The sequence below is a fragment of the Orbicella faveolata genome, unplaced genomic scaffold (genome assembly GCF_042242905.1).
Source record: "Orbicella faveolata isolate gen_17 unplaced genomic scaffold, um_ofav_v1 contig_46, whole genome shotgun sequence".
NCBI classification, from domain to species: domain Eukaryota; kingdom Metazoa; phylum Cnidaria; class Anthozoa; order Scleractinia; family Merulinidae; genus Orbicella; species Orbicella faveolata.
Window position 1 is genome coordinate 14,818,925 of NW_028301576.1, and position 19,798 is coordinate 14,838,722.

General features: G+C 38.1%; 1 long non-coding RNA gene across 1 annotated transcript in view; it reads left to right on the forward strand.

The window, feature by feature from the left end:
- The window catches only part of LOC149098555 (uncharacterized), an 84,833-nt gene extending 66,144 nt beyond the window's left edge, over nt 1–18,689 (forward strand). The window contains exon 3 of the long non-coding RNA XR_016203558.1: nt 6,209–18,689. This is a non-coding gene — a long non-coding RNA (uncharacterized LOC149098555). The remainder of the gene's footprint in view (nt 1–6,208) is intronic.
- The last annotated feature ends 1,109 nt before the right edge of the window (nt 18,690–19,798 follow it).

Here is a 19,798-nt window from a genome sequence, read left to right on the forward strand (position 1 = left end):
CTCTACTATTATCTTCACTATAGGAAAAAAATCAAACTGGCAATGGGTTCACATCTAATTTATTCCTCTTGAACACCTCATTCCATACGGCCTGTCTGATCATGAATGTCTTTGGTCTCAGCACTCTAGTAGGGGCCATCCTGTCTGGATGCCAGTAATGTCAGTAGAATTGAATCGAGGAAACTTCTTGGTCAACATTTTCATTCTATAATGGAAATGACATGTTCTAATTATGCAGTATAGTCCATCTAATCCATAGTACGATATGCCGACCCATCAATCATTGGGTAAACCCAAAGAGCATAGAGCCTACATAAAATGTTTTCTTAAAAGAAATAAAAATTTTGTCTAACAAATATTGATAGCAACTCACTCAATCCAAAATGGCCAGATGGATCCTCATCACATATGAATTGTCACCAAGATTAATTCTCTTTGGGGCATATATAAGGACCACCACATGAAAGGTCTCAATGTAAAAGGTGTCACGGCACTGTAGAAAGTAGAGTCAACATATACTTTTCACTATGCAATTGGCGAGTAAGTATTCCTTGTCTTATAAATTTGTTCTACACAACAATATACACAAGGCTACACTTGGTTAACTTTAAAAAGTCATTAGCTTTTGTCCATGCCCACTAACCAGAAGATAATCAGAAGGGTTCTTGTAAATGGTGGTCTTTGTTATAGCTTTCATCTAGGAAGGTCAAGGGCTTTTTGCTGCACACATAGCCTGGGTGTTGACATCTTGAATCTTTATTGCACAGGTCATGCTTGCCCTAAGGTAACATTTTAAGCCAAAGTTAAATTTCCTCAACATCTATCCTGCTATAATGCTACAAAGTAGTAATTTACACCCAGCATTCGTGTGGATTGATTCCTAATAACACATTACATATATAAGAACCCCTGGGCAAAGTGAGACACTGTGGAGCAGCATCAAACTACTAAGTAACTCTACTACTACTAAAAATCCCAATTTCTGATATGTCAAAAAAAACTCTGGGCTACCATGCCCTTTAAACATGGCCAGTGATATATACAAATCAGTAAGGTTCATACAAAATATCTTATTGGTTTGTTGTATCATACATTGGTTTACATTAGGAAGCACATCTACAAACCTGGTAATGGTCCACAATGTTGAGTAGGTACTTCAGGAACCCAGCATCAGTCCCATCATTGTTCCTCATTGCCCAGTAGAAATGTGTTTTGGTGGCTTTGGCTGTTTAAACAACATCACAATAAAAATTTCAACTGTAAATTAAAAAACCCAACAAAAAAAAAACAAAACAAAAAAAACCCCAGAAATTTCAAACTAACACATCCCTGTCCTTTATCAGATAATTCAGGAAACCATGTCTTCCCCTCATCACTTTGAGCACCACTGTACACTTTTTTCATGTTGTGTGCCACTCCTTTAGTACTTGTATCAGGAAAGAGTTTTTAAAGTGGAAAGGCTGATGAACATATTTTGAGTGCTGCTCAGGCAAACTGAAGAGCATCACACAGTCACTGACATATTAACTATTACACATTCTTACCATGCCAGGTGTCAAATGAATTGTTGATGCCTCTTTGCTCAAACCAATTCTTCAATAATCTGAGACAGTCATGGGCCACCTCTTATGTTGTATCCTATGAGCAAGGGTGCATTTTTACGATACACTAGTCCTTGGCTACCAAGACAGGAATCCCAAAACATAACAGTGAAAATGGAGAAACAGAGTGACAGTTACTAGAACCTGTAGGTGCCAAAGCAGGATATCTCTATTTAGTGAATATAGTCAATAGGCAACAATAAAAGCACTGATGTCTTTAAAACACACAAAAACTACAACACAATTAGGCACTTTCAGTTTCTGTAAGGTGTGTTAGCAGCTGTTTTGTCATTGGTACATCTCAACTAGGAGCACTTCTTTCATCTGCACAGCTCCAATTGCAGACAGAAATAATTTTTTGTTGCTGAGAGGCAAAAATCACATAGATGACTGATAAGATGATAAAAATGGAAACAGCCTTTGAGAAAAGTGCGACAAGAGTTATCAATTTCATGGGTCTTAGCGTTCGACATACCTCATAGAAATAGCTGTCACTGGAGAATGCATGGCTGATCTAGTTGAGGCATGTCTGGCATCTGTTATACACTGAAAGATGCATTGGAATTAAAAATGAATAGAGGAAAAGAAAAGCATTGAAGAAATTGAAGGTAACAAATGAAGGTACAAAATGACTTAGCATTGTGCAAAGTGTTATTTTCAATTTTGCCCAGTGCAAATAATCTCAACAACAGTGAACATACACAGCTAACGACTTGCCGGTTGTATGTCAACTTACATCCCCACTTGTGATATAGTCTTGTGTAGCTTGAACCTCTGTCCTTGCATCAGCCATGGTCTTGTTGCAGAGTTCCTGAACTACAGACATATATCCAAATCCCTGGTCTTTACATCCCGCCAAACAAAATGATACAGCCCGATAAGCCAAACGGTAAAGGCTAGATTCAAATGATACACTCACTGAAGATAGGGGTATATGCTAGTTTTACTACAGACTACACCACTGCTGTGAAATTACAGGAAACATCACACCATAGAAAAAGTAAAGATAACACACTACAATGTATAAGTTACAAGTCACATACTTGTGTCTATTGTTTTGTCCATCACACAACCAACGCCAGCAGCTTCAGCAGAACCATGATAATGAGATTCAGTAAGTCGAGTACATGTGAAAGCATAAACCATTCTGCAAAGGGTTTTTTCAAATGTATCACTCACCTGAGCATACAGATTTATTACAAGAGATAAAACATGGGAGGACAGAATGGTTTACATTAGTTAGTCTGCAATGACATGTGGTAAAAAATGCAAAGCCATAAAAATGATGGAAGGGAATATACTTGTAAGCTTAGAATATGTACCAAATACTTTCTTGGAATATATTTAATCAAATATGCTTACTTACAAAATAGGTCATGTACATATTGTACTCACCTAACATTGGCATAGTACTTTGCAGGGTGTCCCAGAACTCCAGAACTGAGCCAAGTAATTGGGTCGTTGCACACACACAGGGAACTTCAATCTTACAAACGTGGCCTTGACTTGAAAAAGTAGCTGAACTCCATTTGTAATCTTTGCCACAAAATTCACACAAAGGATTTGTGGTAAAGTACTTACACAATGCTTGCAAAGATGACTTCATGCACACATAGCATCCATCATACAATGTAGACTCCACATATATGTTTTTTTTTGAGTTTGTTGTCAGACAGGCACTTTAACAGAACTCTATGATGGTTGAACAGGTTGAGAGGGAGCTGTTATTGGCCCTTCGAGCACATCAGTCTTGGCCCTGGATGAAGAGCTACTTTCGACAGCTGATAGACGAATCATTTCAAAATACAAAAGAAGTCTTTCCATTAAATCAGCATTCTGTGTGGTACAGGTCTTTCTGTAGTAAATGGTTTGAACCCAGGAGTATCAGTAGTTCGTATAGAGTGATTGTCCGGATGAGTGTAGTTCTGAAAAGAACTGTTGTTGGTGTTGATCACCAACAGCAGTTCTTTTCAGAACTACACTCACCCGGACAATCACTCTATATGAACTACAGGTCTTTCTGTCTATACCAACAGCCGATTTAGCGTTGTTTATTCACTGTTTGATAACTTCCAAACGACTTTGCTGATCCTTTTTGACCTCAATTGTCAGACTGAAATGTAGGTTTTGTTCTGCTGGACCGGTAAAGGTAGAGAATCCAATCCCACCAATGCATCGGCCAACGTGTTGGCTGACGCGTCGGTCAACAGTTGGCCGACAGCAGCCAACAGTCGGCCAACAGTCAGCCGACGCTTTGGCCACTTTTTAACCTTATACAGAGACACGGCCAAGCTGCTATTCACAGATACTGACAGTTTGACATATGAAATCGAAACAGAAGATGTGTACGAAGACTTTCAAAAGAACAAAGATAAATTCGACAACAGTAATTACCCCCAAAATAGTAAATTCTATGATGAAACAAACAAGAAGGTTATTGGTACGTTCAAAGACAAAGCAGCTGGTGCACTTATAAAAGAGTTTATTGGTCTAAGAAGTAAAATGTATTCATCTATGAAAGACAATGACGACAACAGTAAAACAGCAAAAGGGATCAAATAGATTGTTATCAAAAAAGACATCAAACATGAAGACTATAAAGAAATACTATTCAATAACAAGCAAATGTATCACACTATGAAAACGATCAGAAGCAGCAATCATGAACTTGGGAGCTATGAGCTGAGTAAAAGTATTATTGTCTTGCTTCGATACAAGAGATTCATCCATAATAATGGAATAACCAGTTATGCATGTGGACATCATAAAATTATTCAATTATAGAACATTATATTTGTATACAATATTTATAGAAGATATGTGTTTAAATCTCTTGCTTGAAAAGTATCAATCATCAGTAAATAATAAGGTTCAATGTTTATCTACATCTGCATCTCTTTTATATGGATGATACTTTGACTTGGTATTATAACGCTTATTCTTCAATTCTTCTTTCATTTTTTTAATTTGTGTTGTCTGTATTTGCTCCTCCAGATGCCATCTAGATTTTTCATAATTTAGCATCTTGTACTCTTGCATAACTCTTATGTATCGATCCATGGCAGTTCTGGTCGAATGTAAATCCATTGTATTCAGGCCATAGATTTCACGGTTAATATTGAAAGAAAACTCTTGAGAAGAACCCATCAGACTTACAATTATTGGTATGGAGTCTTTTATTTTATCACAAGTGTTTTGATAACGGCTTGTTAACTCCTCGATTGATAAAGGCATTGCAACGATATTTTATCAAACACAGCCGTTTTATCAGAAAAAATATCAGATGGTAAATTTATGGGGAAGTTTTTGATTGGTGGAAAAAATCATACAACTGTCTCATGGCTTGATTCCAAGAAATGTGATGTCCAGTATTTTTGAGAAATGTCACGCAATGGTCTTGTACCTATAGTTTCACCAAAAAATAAAAGCATATAGTTTGAGATGGGTGGTAATAAGCCATTTTCAACAATGGGCCTCGTACCCCCATCTCCTTTACTACTCGAGGGATCTAATATTCCATTAAGTATCTGGCTGCATCTGATGTTCCTCTGGGCTATGCAGATTTTGGGAAGCAAAATCGCATGACTTACCAGCCTTTCAAAGCCTCTTGTGATCCGTGCGCTGAGTTGGTACTAGTGTTTCATTTTAAAAATGGCGGCTATTTAGCTATCATGTTTTCGTCCTTTCTTATGAAGTTGTTCTTGCTTCCAACTGAAAGAAATAACAAAATAATAGTTTGAAAGGGAAAATATTTCGACCAATGCGTTGGTAGAGTTTTAACCGAGTGTTGGCTGATGTGTCGGTAGTGTGTCGGCTGATGCATTGATAGTGTGTCGACCGACGCATCGGTAGTGTGTCGGTGATGTGTTGACCAACGCATCCGGTGGGATCGGATTCTTTACCTTTACTGCTGGATCTCACTGTGCATTTCTATATTTGTTGGTTTTTGTACATTTCTTTTTATCTGGAGGGGGGAAGCTTTCCATTTTCCAAGTCGAATCGTCAAAAAATCTCAACAAAAGGTCTCAGACTAAGTGAAATTCTCTCCAAGAACGTCAAAGTAAAATGACGGTTATTTTATTCGCGTCCCTATGTGTTGATTCGGGCTCAAATACCTTGCATATTAACGCATGAATCCACTAGAAAACTGCTTGCCACTTTACTGATGAACTGAAGACTCACAATAGACAAAGGAAGCCCCACAGATGGCCTGTTGGGGTTTGGATTAGGTCAAAATGACGGGCGATTTGAATTTGACCGCAAGAATGCAAGTTTTTCACAACAAATGAGGACATAGTATACTCAAAACAAAACAACTTACAGAAAAGTAATCAATGATATTTTCTGACGGTTTCTTGTTAAGTTTTGTTGCTTTTGATGAGTATAACAAATACGAAGTGTTTGCTATTGTCCTCATCGTCCTTTGTGTTTAAAAGTATAATTATGTATGTCCCAGATAGGCAGCTTACAATAGAGGGATGTATTACTCAAAGTCTCAGTTAGTGACCATAGGTCTAAGGTAAAACAGTTAGGGAAAAATATTACCATTTTAATGCAGCAACAGGTTTTATGTGAGAATGTTTTTTTTTCTCTTTATGAAACAACAGATGGTGGAACTAGTGGAAGGATCAGATGTATACTGGTACTCTCAACATGGTACAAAAAAATTGGTCTGGATATGTCAGTGCTGCTGCTGACATTTTCTTCAGTTAAAAAAGCTCTCTCTATCCTATATGATGAAGAAAGAATAAAAAAGGAAAAAAAGTAGAGTGTGCATGCAATCACTAGTAGGTGTTTGACAAGCCTGCGAACAGACTCTCGGCGAGGGCAGAAAAGAATAATAGTAATGATAAAAGTTGTGCTAACAATAATGGAGGTGATGATACATATTTTTGTTTCCAACTCCACTCTTTGCAGTTTTCTATGCTTTTAGGTGTTGCCATGTGCCTCGCTCGCCTAGTATGTATTTGGCAGCTTCTACGTTGTTTGCAGAACCTATTGAAGTGTCAGGAAATAAGGCTACTATTTGTTGACATTCCTTTTCAGACATGATGTAGCTTAGGTCTTGGAATGAGTTCATTGATGATCAAAGAGATTTTGAGGCTAAGTATTATTTCAGTTGCTTTTTTATTTTCTTTTGAAAAGAGTATTATTTCAGTTGATGTTCATTCAATTCTCTTGACTGATGACCTCAACTTTCCTTTGCCCAGAAATATTCCCAAGTGACTGACAATTTGTTATCGTAAATAGCACCTGATTATCTATATTGAGAGGAAATAAACTGCACCCCAATTCCTTTTTCTACTAGTAGGATTACAGTATAAGTTAAAGCAGTGGAAGAATAACATGAAAAATGCTGATCAATCCCTCAAGATGTTGCAGAGTGGAGTACAGAATTAGGGCTTGCAGTGTATTGTGTTAAAATGTAGCTTAGTTGTACCTTGTGGATTGCCATTATGGAAATAAATGTAGACTATTTTTATTCATCTTTTGAGTTTTCTCTTCATGAGTGTTATTGGTAAGGAGCGAAATGCTGATGAAGCAGTGTAATGCTGGTCTTATGAACGACGGTGATCACAGTAGGGCACTCTGTTAGGATTTGGCCACTGTCTCCTGACATCTTCCACAACACAAACTGGCATGACCTCCCGAACATCTTCCATGTAACATCCCATTGCTTCCTTGTGGGCTATGAAATAGGATCACGCCGTAAACCGCAGTGGTTTAGAATGGTATAAAAGGACATATAGTCACCCTTCTGCTTCATGTGGTTTGTCATTCAAGGCTGGCCAAATGTTCTCAAACATGCTGGCAGGGTTTCACTAAAGAAAACACATGGGGAAGAACGACAGTTGATGCACATCTCATGCGTGACAGTTGGGTGAGCTTCATTGATGTGAGGAGGATTTTGTGTTTGACTAGTCTCAATCTCTTGTCTAATGAGCTCGCGCTTCAGCTTGACACATGTTGCTGCTGTATTTTTCTTGGCTTCGTTTTCTTCGGAAACTGTCAAAGAAAGCAAGAGTATGTTGATGAGTGAGAACATAACCCATTTTGAACTGGTAAAGCGCTACTAGAGGACATTGTCAGAGAACGTTAAAAAAGGTGGGTGAAAGTATGTTTAAGCAAACTAAACAGGCCAAGAAAAGATTTTGTAGCTAGAAGAAAATGGCATACAAGTTAGATTAGAAAGTCTGACCCAAAAGATGGTCCAGAAATATTTATCTGCTGCTTTGGAAGTTCCGGATTATTGCTAACGGGGACAAAGAATATACATGCTACACGCTTTGACAGTATTCTACAATACCCACTCAGATCGGACTTGACATTACCAATAGAACAATTATTCGCATAGCATTGCGAGTAGTGGAACAACGCTTAGTTCCTTGCCCCCGAGTGGGGGATAGGGCCGGAGTGGAACAATATCACTTTGCAATCCTGTTGTTAATATGAATCCTTGAAGAGCAAACTAACCTGGCGTTGATTTTTTCTTTCGTGGTTTCTCTACATGGACAATCTCCCTGTTGTTCTTGGTAGGCCAATCGGTAAGCTCCTCGATTAGAGATTCATCCAATAAAATAGGAATCTGTGAAGTACTACTTTGTTATAGATAAAGATATTTCATTTTATGGCAAGTAAAGACAGCAAAGACACATTAATTCTCTTACAGCTTACCTTTTGTGTATTCAAATCACCCGCCATTTTGAATTTGACCCACACAGGTCAACGGTGACTGACAAATGAGCCTCAGTCTTCCCAGGGAAGACTTCCTTATAAAGCACACCTTCGTGTTTAAACACAATCCTCCTGCAGCTTTTAGATATTAACCTCTTTCACGTCTAGTGATCGGAGAACTAGTAGAATACTCCATACATTATTAACTACACTATTTCCTTTTTGAACATCAAAATTGTCTAGACTCATGATAGGAAATTACAGGAAGGTATTATCTGGATTTGTGATTGGTTTATTTTTATTTGGTCATGGGAACTTGACCTATGAACCTGAATTTGACTTTATCCAATGTCCCCAGGAGGTAATGGGCCATGAACAGTCACATAAAATGCCACTCCTAAGATCCCAGTGATCATCATTAAATATTACATTACAACAGTTCAAATTGTTACAAATAGTCAAATTAAAGGAACCACAAAGGTCCAAAATGACAAGAGCCAAGATTATTGCCTTGTATTCTGCAGCCAAGGAAGGATCAAGTAATCCAGGTGGAGGCCTGTTGTTCATCACCTCCTCTGTTGTCTTTACTTTCACTGTAATATAAAACTGAGACAATCCTTTAAAGTTATCTGGATACTTGGTGATTGTAGCAGAAATTAACAATTCATTTAAAATACCTCAACTGCAAAATGATGAATTGAGAATATAGCAATGAAGACTTCCTTCACCAAACATAATTTTTAGGTATTTGGCAAATTTGAGGAATGTTGCTACAAACAAATACCTGACCCTCTCGTATGACTTGGCTCAGTGGAGAAAGGGCAGTAACAATATTGGGCCAAAATTTATAATGAGGGTTCTGGAGAAAATTATTTACTTGACTCTAACAGTAGAGATTCTAGAAAAAAAATTGTGCCAAGTTCTTGCAGAAACTATTTTTCTCGAATATCAGATCTAAGAGTCAGGTAAATAATTTGCTGAAGAACACTTGTGTGGGTTGGAATCTCGGCTTTTAGCCACAGTTCACAACACAAGTGTGGATATGCAAATTCGAGGTTGTTTGCCCAAGCATGAAGCATGCTGCATGATGGCACTGAGCAACTGTTCTACACAGCTGAGTCTGTCTTTTGCTGCTTCAGCTTCAACAACCCCTCGACTAATGTATCGCACATTTTTGGAGACAATGGCGTCTAAAGTTCTCCACAATGGGGTCTAAAGTTTTTTGAGAAGATCGGCAAGAGGTTTGAACATTCTTTTTGAAATGAATGAAATGGGTCTCCAGATCTAAGTTTCAACCTCTGTTTATTATATCATAGTCCCGCTCTAACTGCTTACTACAGCAGTTCTACTTTTAAGTGTTTTATTGCCTCATAATTTCGCTTTAAGTCTTTATATTTCTTGCATACTTGACAATGATTAAAGTGTATGCTATATTTACCAACTGCACTTTGCTAGCAATATCTCTGGTTAAATTATTTCTACCACAGTGGTGTATAAACTGTTGTTCAAAGAATGACACAAGGATCTTGTGTCACAAGAATTTGTTGCTGCTGGAGACTGTGTTGTTCATACAGCACCAGAAAGTAACAGACTTTGCTTTGTCAGCCCCATTTCCACCTTGAAACTTTTTTCGTGACAATCCAGAGAAAAATGAATGTTGCAAATAACTAAATGCTCTGTTGGCTCTACGAAATCGGCCCTTTTCACTTGAACACTGCTGCCCCTTGGAAACTTATGAATAGTATGGCCTGTTTTGTTCAAATTACTGCAAAACTGAACGACACAGTGTTTTACCATATGGAGATGTGGTATTTTCCAAAAGAAACTATGTAAACATTTGTATATTTCACAACATGTTCAAGAGAGACCTTTGACTTCCTGTAAACTTAGTCCACCCATGACGTCATTTGCAAAATTGTGCAATTCAAGATGGCGGATGTTTAGGGATTTTCAACATAAAAATGGGTTAAAGTGAACAAAAGATCTTCAGATTTGGCAGATGTCATTTATGTACTAAAAGACTATGTGGTCTCCAAAATAGCATTTTTTGGGTTTACATGCCCTTTAATGTCCAAGACGACATTAACGTCCCTAGCACAAAAACGGCTAATACCTGTTTCACGCGATTTTGCTTTGCCAGAGACCATTTGAAGGAAATGCTGATAGTCGTTTTCAAATATTTGCAGTTTTGTTGACGAGTACATATTCTTGGTGGCAAAAAATGGCATCGTTTCATCAAATAGGTCTAGGCATCTTCCTCAACCATAATTTGTGCCAGGAGATCTTCAAATTTATCCCAGGTGTAATGGGGAAACACCATTAATTTTGCTTTGTGCCCATGTTTATGCAGCTTCCCAGTTACAAGGTCAAGCATTTGGCTGAGAAATTGTAGGGAATTAATCTAGTAAGTTATCAAGACTATCAAGAAACAAGATACATGTAGCACACCAGTTCAGATTTCAAATTGGAATTCCTATTTGATAAACAGGGAAGAACCCTAAAATAGTGTAACTTAGTCCATAGGTGGCCAAACATGTTTGTTTATATGACATTTAATTGGACTGTTTAAAATTTGACATTCACTACCACTTTGGCTGTCCTCATCTTCCTTTCTGCTGTATGTAGCCATTTGTGGAGAACAAGGGAACTCTGGATAGGGGGAAAGTGGCTCTGAGGAGGAAAACCTTGGGTGGAAGTGGATATAGCTCATGGAGGAGGTGAAGGTGGATATGGATGAGCACTTGGTCTCCTTGAACCCTATTATTCTTTGGATGTGATGAACCTGATGAGACTCTAGTCTTGAATTTGACATGTTTTTTTTAGAAGAAACTACTTTTTCATCATTATGGATAAGACCAATCAATGAAAACCCTTCACGATGCCTTTAACATCGGTCTGAACTAGGAACTAAGTATAAGGGAGGTCTGAAACAGGGTATTGATTTAGGGTCAGGTCATAAATAGGGTATTGAAAATCACAGATTTTGGTCATAAATAGGATAAGGGTTTTGGGAAGTAAACTGCACACCCTCTCCCAATTTTCCTCGGAGTACCCCCAGATCTAGATAAAATGTATTGAAATACTTAAGATGCCTTTATTAGTCAGTGAATTATATAAATAAAACAACATAAGAGTGGTTAAGTTATTTATTAATATTCTACGTCTTTACAGAATAATAAAATGCAAACTTTTCACAAACAGCAGTGAGCAGTATTTGTGTATGATAATAACTCTTGCTTTGGCTATATAGTGAACAAAAATGATTTCTATAACCTAAGTCATAGCACTTGTCTTGAACTCAAATTGAAGAGCTTTTTTGTCCTCCACTGTCACTTTGAAGCTGGAATAACCCCCTGTCCCTTGGTTGTGTTGAACATAAAACATAAATGTAATCTTATTGTATTTTGAAGCCATGTAGATTACAACAATAATTTAACCTGACCATGAAAACTTAATTGCAAAAGTCAAGTCTTAATGCTCAAAATGTCAACTCACTTGAGCTACAATGTTAGTAAACAAACCTGAAATGAAGGCAAGCAATAGTATCATGTAAGGTAAGCTGCTAAGGCATTTTATTTTGGTGAAGCACTCACTGCAGCCAATCAGTGTGAATGAGACAAAATTTTGAAGTCTATCCAGTAATAGATCACTTTGTCTACATCCTGTTGCTACTGGGTAATCTTACTTGAACAGGTAGGTATAGTAGATTGTGTTACATGAATGTTACAAAAGTCGTTTTTATCTGCAAATACAACAGTCAACCAAGTTGTAAGAAATTATTTTAAAAACATTGATTACCTTCGTGGTTACAAATGCCTTGGACATTGATGGAGTGGAAACCTTCACTGTTCACATAGCTTTTCTCGTCTTTGTTAGGCGCTTGGATTCAGATATGCATGCCATTGATGCATCTGATCACGCAAGGAAATCCTCCTCGCTGGTAGAAGGCCATTTTTAAATTGCCTAGCTCTTGCTGTTGTCTTGGCCACTCGATATGTGCTTGTTGTCTAGCGACAAGTTCCACCACTCTTGACACTGTCAACTTGTTAAAGTGCCAATAAACCCAAAAATTATTTTTGGCTCATATAAATCTTTGTATATTTCTGAGTAAAATGGCAAAAAAATTTTGTTTTTGGTCAAAACCGGAATTTTTTTATGAATTTTTGAATTCCGGGTTTGTCTGCCCCACGACCGGGTAAAAGGGAGACTGGGACAAGTGACGTAAAACCCGGACATTAGCAACAGGGAAAAGAAAGCAATAACAGAGACAAAACAACAAAAGCGGAGACGTAGTTTTCGTTGTATGTGGGGGAAAACAATTTTTATTCGGCCAACATTTGTAATTAGCATTCACGTTGATCAAGAAATGGCTTCGAATGACTTCAGTTTGTCCTCTAGTTCGGATTCTGAAGTCACAGAAATGGAAGATTACGAGTTGGAAGTCAAAGGTTCGCCAAACTCGAGCTACATGACTAGTGACGAGGAAGGCATGTGAGAGGCATATGCCGACGATCCGCTAGCGGACGAAGAATGGTTAGCGTTGTTCGAAAGGACAGAAAGGAGGAAGAGGCGCTAGAGAAGATGCTCCAAAAGTGCCTTAATGGTACAGGAAAAGTGCGAAATTGATAAGTTGCTACGATAATCGCACTCCCGTTGTTGCAGTCAACAAGTGTGGGTTTGTTGTTGTCAACATCCAAATTGTTACATCTACATTTTCATGCCCTAAATATTGTTTCCATGTGAATTTCATTTGCAGGTGTCAGTGTGGAAATTGTGACCTTCAGTTTTTGCAAAATATCAGCGAGTGTTACTGCTGTTGTGAGCTGGAGGGATGCGTGAAAACTCTGACTAGCGACCTGGTGCTTTAAGACCTTCCTGAAGACGCCAAGCTTACGTGCATTACTCAGCATCCAGGCTTTAACCCTGTCTGCCTGTCTACAGGACCAGAAACGTCCATTGCCTCAACAACGTGCTCTGGTTCTTCCTGAGTGGACAGCAGTGGAGAAGGGGTTAATTTCTTGCTCTTTCTCTGACGCTTAGACTTAGGCTGATAAGCACTTGTACTGGCACTTTCCATTGCATCTTTCCGTCTCTGAAATGATGTAGACAGGTCGCAGTTAGTATTTGTACTTGAACATACAGTACTCTGCGCAAACGTTAATGAAAAGGAAAATGAAAGAAACAATCTCAATCAATGATAAAAAACCTCAGGTCGTTTTGACAGGTAGACTGACTGATACTGAAAACTATGTCACCTTTCGTTTGCTTCTTTCGCTTTCGGATTCATCTGCAGCTTTGTTGCTTGAAACACAACGAGCATGCTTTGTTGGAAAAACGCAAACGCTGATTTCGTCCCTCTTGAGCCTCCCAACCAGATCATTGGCAAATCAGTTTGTGTATGCTTCCTCTGAGAAGTGCTCAGAGCACACCGCCAAATGTTCGCTGAGTTCCCAATGCGCGCGTTTTGATTTTACAAAATCAATCCACTTTCTCCTTCGCCCCTGCTTTTCGGAGTCGGCTTTACCGTAAAAAGGTATGGGATGAAGCAGTATCCCTTTCTCTTTGTTTCGAACATTGCTACAACCAAAAACAACACATCTCTCAGGCATATTGCTTCGGTACTGGTCAGCTACGATCAAAATCACAACATGCTGCAACATGCGAAAATCATAGTCCAGGTTTTACGTCACAAATTACACTCGACCCATTCCCTTTCTACAAGTTCTGTGGCTTGGCAATGAGTTATAAAATTTAGATTTTCCGCCACTTTAAAAATTCATAGAAAATTCCGGTTTTAACCAAAAGCAAAAATTTTTGCGCCATTTTGCTCAGAATTATACAAAAATTTGTTTAAGCCAAAAATAATTTTTGGGTTCATAGGCACTTTAACACCAACAGTGTCTCCCACCACTTGAAGGAAGCTACCACTTATGTAGAAGCTCAAAGCAATAAGGACTTGTTGGAGAGCGGAGAGAGGGTAATTTCGGTTGGTTTTACGATGAAAATTATCTGCTAAAAGGTCGGTAGTATACTGTATAGACTCCTTTCCAAAGCGATACCTTGCTCTTAATTCCTCGTCTGTATATCCATCTATCATGAACCCAATGCTCCCAAACTGTCTTTGCTTCCTTTTTCTTTGCCCATCAACACCAACACTGTCAAACAACAAGTCAGGCATTTTGTTGTAATTTTTTTATGTGTGGATTAGCGCTAATCGCAGTTTTAAACAACTGGGCCCAAATAAACAACAACAACACTTGCAAATGTGTTTCTGGCCACCCACAATACAATGCAATGGTATCTGATAACAGACATATTAGCTGATGTGTTTGAAAATTTTAGACAGTTTTGTCTACAATACTTTAAATTAGATCCCATTCACTACTTCACAAGCCCTGGATTATCTTGAGATGCAATGCTGAAAATGATGAACATCATATTAGAGGGTATGATTGATGTTGATATGTACCAATTCATCGAGAAAAGTAAGCATGGTGGTACTTCGTATATTGCAAACCAATATGGGCAAGCATATAATAAATATATGAAGACATATGTTAAAAAGAAGCCGTCAAAGTTTATCAGGTATCTTGACACTAATAATTTATACGGTTGGGCAGTGAGTCAGTACTTACCAACTGGCGGTTTCAGATGGTTAACTGAAAATAGAAATCAACAACATCAACTTAGCTGAGTGCAAAGACGATAGTAAAAAAGGATTAATTTTAGAAGTCGATTTAGAATATCCAAAAGAACTACACGATCTCCACAATGATTACCCTCTTGGACCTGAAAAAGTAACAGTGACTGATGAATATGCTCCAGAGTATTGTCAAAAAAATCAAGAATAAATACAATATATCAATCGAGGTTGAGTATAAATTAATTCCAACTTTGAATGATAAACACGAATATGTTCTGCACTACTAGAATCTACAGTTGTATATAGATCTCGGACTGAAACTGAAAAAGTACACAGAGCATTAGAATTCAATCAATCTCCTTGTTTGAAAAAAATACATCGATTTCAATAAGCAGAAAAGAAAACAGGTGAAAAATTCACTTTGAAAAGACTTCTTCAAACTAGTGAATAATTTGGTATTCGGAAAGACAAGGGAAAATATCCGTAAAAGAGTTGATGTCAGACTGGTGACAAGCAAGGAGAAATTGTTAAAAATGACATTGACACCAACTTATGTCTCATCAAAAATTTTCAACGCAAATCTGGTAGCCGTACACAAGATTAAACACTAACTTTGAATAAGCCAGCATATGTTGGTATGTGCATTTTAGATCTCAGTAAGACATTGATGTACATTTTCCATTATAATTACATGGTAGATAAATATAATGACAAAGTTAAGCTACTATTCACCAACACAGACAGCCTGACATATGAAATCGAAACAAAAGATGTGCATGAAGACTTTTGGAATGACAGACAAATTCGATAACAGCGATTACCCTGAAAATAATAAATTCCACTACAAAACAAATAAATTCAAAGATGAAGCAGCTGGTTCAGTGATAAAAGAATTTATTGGTTTGAGAAGTAAAATGTACTCGTAGATCAAAGATAATAATGAAAATTGTAAAACTGCAAAAGGTATAAAAAAGATTGTAATCAAAAAAGATATCAAACATGAAGACTATAAAAAAAACACTGTTCAATAATAAGCAAATGCATCACACAGTGAAAACCATTAGGAGTGACAATCATCAACTTGGTAGTTATGAGCTCAACAAAGTGTCTATCATGCTTCGATGATAAACGATACATATTGAACAATGGTACAGAATCATATGCTTACGGGCATTATAAAATATGAAGAGTTCAAAGTCTTACTCACAAAAGTTCAATGTTCATCACCATCAGGGTCCTTTTGGTAAGGATTACTCTTTGAGTTGCTTGCATGTCGTATATTCTTCAAGCTGTCTTTCATCTTTTTCATCTCATTGGTTTTCTTAATCTTTTCAACAAGATTACATCTTGATTTGTCATAACCAAGCATCTTCTCGTATTCTTGTAGGACAAGTGAATAGCGATCAACAGCTTGAGAAGTAGAATGTAGCTTCATGGAATTCAAACCATAAATTTCTCTGTTGATGTCAAAACTGAATTCCTGAGTTGATCCATCTGCTTTCGATGTAACAATAGAATCTTGTATCTTGTCACAAACATTTTGAAAATGCATTGTCAACTTATCGATTGATCAATCAATCAATCAATTCTGTTTGAGGGCATTGTGATAATAAGATGGGGTTTTATCAAAAACCACTTTTTTATCAGAAAAATTATCAGTTGGGAAATTTTATGGGTATAATTCTGATTATTAGAAAAAAAATCATATAACTGTCTCATGACTCATTTCCGAGGGAAAGTCCCGGCGGTATGAGATCATAGACTTCCCGTCTTTCCGAGAAATGACAAAGACAAATGCAAACACAGACGGGTAAAAGTTCACAAAAAATAATTTACACTATTAGAGTAGTGTAGAATCGAAATAAAAACAGTTTTACAAAAATAATCAACACTGCATGGGTTACACATGATGAGAGTAGTATAGAGTTGGGCTGGTAATGGGTCAGTCTCAGACTGAGCTGGTACCACCAACTCCTATACTACTGGTGGTGGCTCTGGTTTCCTCTAACAACTCTGCCTTGGGTTTCTTTTGTTTTTCGTTTAATTCTTTTCCATGGGTAAGTTCGCAGTCATGACCGTGCCAGTAACAAGTGTGAAACTGATAGACCATTTGCATCTGGGTGTTGAACCTGTCCACAGGGAGTTTTTGATCACCAATACGTTTTTCAGTGTTGTTGAGTTGGTGACGAATATGGATTCTCTCTTTGTAAGAGAGCCATTCCAATCACTCGATCACCATCTGTATGGAACTTTTCGGTTTGAACTCGTTCCCTGCCTGGCATCTTGTATAACTACCGGTGGGAATATCTTGCATGATGGCCCAAAGGTACAAGGTATTGGCATCATATCCCACGATTTTCTCACACAACTTGACAGTCTGCCCTCTGAGCCTCCCTTTTTCTTGTTTTGCTGGCTTCGTGATGGCGATGGAGGATAATTGAAGTTCCTCCAGTGTTGTTGTCTTTGATTGAGTGATACTGGTCACTGCTAGCCTGATCAAAGAGACTGAAATAAGTTTGCTCATCCAAGAACAAGAACAGGTAGTTGAGGGTGAGGCCAGGAACCGAGATACCATCCTCAAACATATCAATGTTTTGCTCTTGCCAAAATGCAAAATTAGATCTTGCAGTTGCTTCGCTTCAGCAATCTCACCAAAGCTATTCATTTCAGGGGAGGTAAGATATAGACTGGTCCAAGGCATCTTTGCGAGATCACTCGCATATGCTTCCAAGGATTTGCCTAACTTAAATCCAAGAGTATTACACACACTACCAGCGATCTTCAGGTCATCATTGAGGTTCATTTTCTCCACCGCAATATCTTGGAAATAAAACCAAGCATCTTCACTATCCATCAATAGGCATGAGTACTGTCTTTGACTGGGATGTTGAATGGTGCAGCCATTGCAGTGAGGTACTTTTTCTTGGATCAGTGCATCTGGTATGGTGGCATGCGTTAGCTGAAAAACATGGCCGATAAGACAGACTGCCCGTTGTTGATGCACTTGTTCCACTTTGTACTGTCAAGAAAGGCGTGGTGTTTGATTCAACTTGCATGATTTAAGCAGTGTTTTAAAGAATATGGCAGATAGCAAAAAATTTTTTTTCCCAGCAAACAAATTGCAAGAGTGATGCTACCAACGGAAAGTGCGTTTTTATTTTGAAAACGTAATAGAGTTTGGAATACACCAATTTGTGTTAACTATTGGCGGGCATGTCTGGGCAAGCCTTTTGTTTTCATTGTACAGGAGTGATGCTTATTAGTAAACCTAGACACTTATTAATATGCAGGAAATCCAAATTAGTATGCAGGAAGGCAAGGGGAAGGCAAGGGGAAGGAGAAATGAGGCTTAATTTTTAGCATAGCACACTACTTAAGACATTTTCCAAAGTGAAGAATATTTCATTCTGGGTTGTTGATAGTGGAAATGGAATTTTGTTCCAAGATACTGGTCTTAGTTTCCATTGCTTGCAAAGGTGTTTGCTGCAAGTATGTGCATTCTCGAAAATTTCTTGCAGCAAAAAATCCGCTAGGAAATCAGGCATTTCATATTCCATTCCTTCCTCAGATTCAGTAACTTTTGTGACATGCTCACAGGTGTGAAACTGCAGGGTGATCACAGGTAATGTAAGTGACCCTGGTGGCCAACTGCACCATGTTGTGTATTTCCACGTACAAAAATGGTAAAATGATTGCCATGTAAAGGCAAGAATTCATGACCACCTTCCTGAAAATAGCAAATAAAGAAGGAATCAGGATGTCACAAAAAACATCGTGCAAGAGAAGAAATTACAAAAATATCAGTAATCAGGCCAATTTGTGAATTGGAAACCCACAACATTGTATAAAATTGTTTTGCATTTCTGACCAAAGATTAAAATACTCAAACGCTGTCAGGAAGTATTTTAACTCCAGTTATTGGGTAAAAATAATTCCATGAAGAGTAAAAATAACCCCAGCCTCATAGTTATTTTAACCCCACATTTGGAGTTAAAATAACTTTCAAAAAGGAGTTATCCTGTGCCTAGAATTTTAACTCCAATTTTGGAGTTAAATTAAATAACTCCCTGACATTTACTGTGATATAGTTGAACTTGTGGTACTTGTGATTCGTCCGGGTTGGGCTGCTGCAAACTGTTGTAGCCTTTCATTGTCATTGTCTAGGTGATGGAGTTTTGGTTGGTTAACTGCTTAGTGACAGTCAGCTACTTGACCATTCTGGTTTCCTGTCCTGCCGTAATTCCAACAAATTGTATGTAGACTTCAATGAAAGTGATTGCGACCTCTTGCATTTTTTCTGGTATGAGGAGAGGCAAACTGTCTTGTTGCAGTTCAGTTTGGAAAAGAGCATGTAGTGGTAGGTGCACTCTTAGACACTGTCCTTTTGCCTTTTTTTGTCAACAATGGTATCCAGAATAGGGTTCAGATAATCTCTGCTTGTCCATAATTGGTTTTGCCACCTGCTCTTTTGTGTGTTTTGGAAAGACAAGGTTGTACTGAAGCTCACCTTGGTTGGCACCCCTTGGCACAGTGGCCTGCTGTCTTCCAGTGTTTGCATTGTGATCCAGGGCTGCCAGCTGGGTGCGTGCAACCATACCCTTGTATGAGAGATGTTGAAGTTTGGGGACGTACCTAGTTTAGACACAGTGGTACACCTCCAAATTTCCAGTGTGACAGCACAATGACAATAGCTGAATATCCTTCAAGAGGTTTTTATGAAGAACAACCTCCCCTAGTGCATCGTGAGCTGCGGAGCCTGGTCGCAACCACCTCTTTTTTCTTGCTTCATCTTGAGGGATGGGTGGATGAGGACTATCATGATAGATGTCTGCGAAGTCCCAGGAGTGGATGTCAGCAGTATGGTGCACAATGGATATCC